This window comes from Lynx canadensis, chromosome C2, assembly GCF_007474595.2.
Source record: "Lynx canadensis isolate LIC74 chromosome C2, mLynCan4.pri.v2, whole genome shotgun sequence".
NCBI lineage: Eukaryota > Metazoa > Chordata > Mammalia > Carnivora > Felidae > Lynx > Lynx canadensis.
Genome location: NC_044311.2, coordinates 72158925 through 72165180, shown reverse-complemented (window position 1 = coordinate 72165180; position 6256 = coordinate 72158925). Strand labels below are relative to the sequence as shown.

At 36.4% G+C, this 6256-nt stretch overlaps 1 pseudogene; it reads left to right on the top strand.

The window, feature by feature from the left end:
• The first annotated feature begins 3529 nt into the window (after positions 1-3529).
• Positions 3530-3687, top strand: LOC115524401 (annotated as a pseudogene).
• The last annotated feature ends 2569 nt before the right edge of the window (positions 3688-6256 follow it).

Genomic DNA, 6256 nt, shown 5'->3' with positions numbered 1-6256 from the left:
ATAGACCAATGGAATAGAATAGAGAACCCAGAATTGGACCCACATATAAATGGCCAACTAATCTTTGACAAAGCAGGAAAGAGCATCCAATGGAGAAAAGACAGTCTCTTTAACAAATGGTTCTGGGAGAACTGGACAGCAACATTCAGAAGAATGAAACTAGACCACTATCTTATACCATACACAAAAATAAACGCTAAATGGATGAAAGACCTAAATGTGAGAGAGGAAACCATCAAAAACCTAGAGAAAAAAGCAGGCAACAACTCTCTGACCTCACCCACAGCAATTTCTTGCTCGACACATCTCCAAAGGCAAGGGAATTAAAAGCAAAAATGAAGTATTGGGACCTCATCAAGATAAAAATCTTCTGCATTGCAAAGGAACAATCAACAAAATTAAAAGGCAACCGACGGATTGGGAAAAGATATTTGCAAGTGACACATCAGATAAAGGGTTAGTATCCAAAATCTATAAAGAAATTACCAAACTCAACACCTGGAAAACAAATAATCCAGTGAAGAAATGGGCAGAAGACATGAATAGACACTTTTCCAAAGAAAACATCCAGATTGCAAACAGACACACAACGAGATGCCCAATGTCACTCATCATCAGGGAAATACAAATCAAAGTCACACTGAGGTACCACCTCATACCAGTCAGAGTGGCTAAAATGAACAAATCAGGAAACTACAGATGCTGGCGAGGATGTGGAGAAATGGGAATCCTCTTGCACTGTTGGTGGGAATGCAAACTGGTGCAGCCACTCTGGAAAACAGTGTGGAGGTTCCTCAAAAAATTAAAAATAGATCTACCCTATGACCCAGTAATAGCACTGCTAGGAATTTACCCAAGGGCTACAGGACTACTGATGAATAGGGGCACATGTACCCCAATGTTTATAGCAGTGCTTTCAACAATAGCCAAATTATGGAAAGAATCTAAATGCCCTTCAACTGATGGATGGATAAAGATGTGGTTTATATATACTACTTGGAATGAGAAAGAATGAAATCATGCCATTTACAGCAACAGGGATGGCACTGGAAGATATTATCCTGAGTGAAATAAGTCAATCAGAGAAGGACAGATATCACATGTTTTCACTCATATGTAGATCTTGAGAAACTTAAGGAAGACCATGGGGGAAGGGAAGGGGAAAAATAGTTACAGAGAGGGAGGGAGGGAGGCAAACCACAAGAGACTCATAAGTACAGAGAACAAACTTAGAGTGAAGAGGGGGATGGGGGAGAGGGGAAAATGAGTGATGGCCACTGAGGAGGGCAATTGTTGGGATGAGCACCGGGTGTTGTATGTAAGCCAAATTGGCAATAAATTATATTTTTAAAAAAGAACCATCTAAAAAATAAGTAAAATAAAGTGTTCAGTCCATTTTCATGTAGTATAATTATTTTTTTTTTAATCTGAGCACAGTTGACACACAATGCTACACTAGTTTTAGGAACACAACAAAGTAACTCAAGTCCACACATTATGCCATGCTCATCATAAGTGTAACGATCTGTCACCACCCTATGCCACCACAATACCATTGACGATATTCCTCATGCTGCAGCCCCCATTCCTGTGACCTAGTCATTCCACAACTAGAAAACCATATCTCCTACTCCCTTTTACCCACCTACCTATCACCCAACTCTGGCAACCATCAGTCTTCTCTTTGCATTTGTAGGTCTGATTCTGCATTTTGTTGTTGTTTATTCATTTTTTAAAGTCCATATATAAATGAAATCATATATTTGATTTATTTAATATGATCATATGATATTTGACTTATTTCACTTGGCATAATACCCTTTATGTCCACCCATTTAGTATAATTATTGATATGGTTGGCGCTACGTCTATTTGGTTTCTAATTGTTCACTCTGATTTTTGTCCTTTTTCTTCTTCTTGTCCCTTTCTTCTTCCTGTCTCCCTTATTTGGAAGGATTAGCTAAATATTTTTAGTATTCCATCTAACTTTGCCTATTGACTTTTTAATTATATATCTTTTACTATAAATTTTTGGTAACCATCCTAGTAGTTACAGTATCTATCCTTTACTTATTATTGCCTACTTAAAAATAATATTTAGCACTTCAGATGAAATGTAAGAAACTTGGAAGAACATATCCTATAGTTCTGTTTATTCTTCTCCCATCCTTTGTGTTATTGTTGTCATACATTTTCCTTCTATATATAAGCTAAACAGGACATGTGATATTTTCATCTTAAACTCTCACTTGTAAAGAAATCAAGTTGTCTTTTAAAGAAATCAAGAAATGTAAAAGGTAGTTTACATTCACCTAAATAATTATTTCCAGTGCATTCCATTCCTTTCTGTAGATTCCAATTTTCATATGATATTGTTTTGTTTTTCTTCAACCTGAAAAAAAAAAAAACAACATTCTTTGTAACACAAAACTTCTAACAAAATATTCTTTCACTTTTTATTGTAGATAGTTTTCTGGCTGGCATTTTGTTGTTGTTGTCGTTGTTGTTGTTGTTCAGTTACTTTGAAGATATAATGCTTTTGTTTTTAGCTTCTATTGTTTTTTAGTAAGAAATGAGCCATCATTCTCATCGTGGTTCCCATACATGATTGTGTTCTTTTACCTCTAGCTGCAGGACTTTTTTCCTTATCTTTGATTTTCAGCAGTTTAACAATTAGGTACCTAGTGTGGCTTCGTTTGTCTTTATCCTATTTGGATTCACTGAATTTCCTGGATCCCTGGGTTGATGTGTAGGGGAAAAAATGTGGGGCCATTCTTTCTTAAAATATATTTTTGCCCATTCTCCATATCTTTTCCCACTGAGGCTCCTTTTACAATGTGTTAGATCACTTGATATTGTCCCATGAGTTACTAGGTCTCTGTACATCTTTGATAATCTTTTTTCTTAATCTGCTTTTAGGATGAGTTTATTTGGGTTTAACCCCTAGTCCTACTGCATGGCACTTACTTACTCTAGAGTGTGTTTTTCTTCTAACGTGCACCCTAATGGATTTCCACTGGATATTTGAGGTAGGCAGTAAGTTCTCTCCAATTTAAATGGGGTGACCTCCACCTCCTAGTATTCTGTGACCTCTCTTACATCAGTTGCTTCTCAACCCCTTGCATAAGTTGTGATGTGTTGCTCCCTTTTGTCTTACCTTGAGGAGTCAAGACCAGACCTTATTTAAAAACATGAGCAAAACCCACATGTACACCCAAACCCAGCTTTCTGTTTCCAGTCTCTGCTACACAAATTCCAACCATTTCTGCAACCCTAAACTATGATCACTGTCTCATAAGAAGCAGATGTCTAGTTTTTGTCTGGGTTCATTCAGAAAAATGCCTCAGGGCAGAAAGTTGGGGTTAACATAGAGCTCATCACATGTGTTTCCCTTCTCTCAAGGATTATAGTCTTGCACTGCCTGTTTATCTATTCCTGGAAACAGTTACCTCATTTATTTTGTCCAGTTTTATGGTTGTCAGGGCAAGTACAAAACCAATATCTTAGTCATGGCTAGATGTGAAAGTCTATTGCATCTTGGCCTTTTGGCCAAGACTAAGTGTAGTATCTGTTCTTATCAGTTCAGCAAACTTTGAAAAAATAAATAAATAAATGAATTTTGGCAAAATCAGGAAATTTTTTTAAAAGTATGCTTTGCTAATCATCTCCATCCTCGGGGCAACCTCTTACACAAACTCATCCACCTGTCATGTGTCCCTTTTACTAGAAAAATGCTTTAGATCAAATCCTTATTAACATATTAGTATATTTGCATTTTGAAAACATCCTTTGAAGTAAAGCCTGAATACAAAAATAATAGAGAAAATCAATGAAGCCAAAGTAGGTTCTTTGAAATGATAATCAACAAAATTGACAAACTTTAACTACATTGACTAAGAAAAAAAATCTACCTGATCTAGCCTAATGATGAGCTCTTCCATTAGTAATTAATGATCTTTGCTTTGTTCATGTCATCTGCTTTAAAACCTGAATTCTTTCAAAGAAATGCTCCTCCTGTTTCTATAAAAATAGTACTGCTAAAATATATTACATAACACTAATATCTGGAAGTCTCTTCATGGTAAATAAATGTGAAATATCATTTTTGATATTGGAAAAAAGTAGAAAATTTAGAAAATAAAAAAAATATTTCAACTTTCATGCATCTCCACTAGCTAATAAAAAATTAATGGACAAAGAATGTTCCTTTTGATCCTCAAATTGCCCCCTCTCATTTTTGCCATAAACTTTGCATATGGCAAGCTCATTACTGATATTAAATATATATGTACCACCTTGACACTACATTTAATCAAATACATACTTACTGCCTTGATACTACACTTATAGCACAAAAGAACAAGTCTATGCAGCTAACAGTCTTACTAATCTCATCATTTTTTTCTTCAGATCATGGAATTTTCTTTTTTTGCATAATTCTCCATGTTTTTTTCTCCTTATTACTGTTCATAACCAACAGAGAGGATGGACAAGAGTGGCTACAAATTAAACAATGTTTATATTTCATGAGAAAATTGTCACCATGGATACCATATGTTATGATGCCTCCTCAGTTTGCATCCATGTACTATATTCAAACATCAGGAGAGAGATTGAGGAATCAGAAGATCTTGCTTGTAGTTCTCTACCTTTTACTAACAAGCTGTAAGACCACTGGTAATTTCATTTAATATCTTTGGTGCCTTGGTTTCACAATCTGTAAAATGATGAGGTTAGACTAAAGAATTTTAGTATGTAATAATTACTAAGCACTTTTTTTTTTTTAATTTTTTTTTTCAACGTTTATTTATTTTTGGGACAGAGAGAGACAGAGCATGAACGGGGGAGGGGCAGAGAGAGAGGGAGACACAGAATCGGAAACAGGCTCCAGGCTCCGAGCCATCAGCCCAGAGCCTGATGCGGGGCTCGAACTCACGGACCGCGAGATCGTGACCTGGCTGAAGTCGGACGCTTAACCGACTGCGCCACCCAGGCGCCCCACTAAGCACTTTCTATGTACGTGTTATTATGCCAGGAATTTTATGTATTTAATGTTATTTAATCTTCACAGTAATATGTCTATGAGACTATTTTTCAATGTTCTCCAGAGAAAAAGAACCAATGGGACATATTTAGATATACAAGAGGAGATTTAGTATGAGAATTTGCTCTTGTGGTTATGGAGGCCAATAAGTCCCATGACAAACTGTCTGCAAGCTGGAAAACTAGGAAAGCTGATGGTGTAATTCAGTACAATGCAAGAGTCCTGAGAATCAGGAGGAGAGGTGGCTGCTAGTATAAGTCCCAGAGTCCACAGGCCCAAGAACCAGGAGTTCCACTGTTGGAGGGCAGAAGAATATGGACATCCCAAATCAATAAAAGACAGAGTGAATTAGCCCTTCTTACTCCTTTTTGTTCTATTTAGGCCTCCAGTGGATTGGATAACTCGCACCTGCGTTAGAGAGAACAATCTGCTTTACTCAGTCTACTGTTTCAAATGCTAATCTCATCTTGGACATACCCTCACAGATCTACTTCTTAAATTATCACCAGCTATCTGTGCATCCCTTAGTCTACTCAAGTCACACATAAAGTTAACTATCACGTAGGCAGATATTATTATTATTATCCCATTACATCCTTGAAAACTTGAGGTTAAGCATCATTAAAGACCTCTTCTAAGTAGTAAATAAAAGAGCCAGAATTGGACTTAAATCTGTCTGACTCCTGGGCCCAGGCTGGTAACCCCCACAATTTCAAGCAAAACATATCCCCAAACATTTTTTTCTTTAAAATATTAAATTTAATATCCAGTTGGGGAGAAGCTTACATGCAAACTGGAGTCTTGTGACTCCTCCTTCTATTGAGCACAATCCAGGCTTGTACTGTGTTTGCATGTTGTCTGTCTGTCAAATTTAGTTCCCAAGTAGAAACTTCGTCTAACACAACATTCTGCCTAGAGGTTCACACATTGCTAGCACTCAGTAACTGCTCATAGCAATATGAATGGCATCTGTTTAGTAAAAGGAATTTTGCCACTAATATTTCTTTTCTATTAGTTCAAATATGTATTTAGCAATTTTAACTGTTGAAAATATTCCAATCTTCTTAGTATATATAAAAGATTATTTATATTAATATTAGCCTATGATAGCCCCAGTTTGGCATAGTGTGGTTCTAGATAGACTGCACTCTCTGTAAATATACCTAGCCAAGATCTATTCCAGTTTATTCATTCATTTAGTCAGTCAGTGAA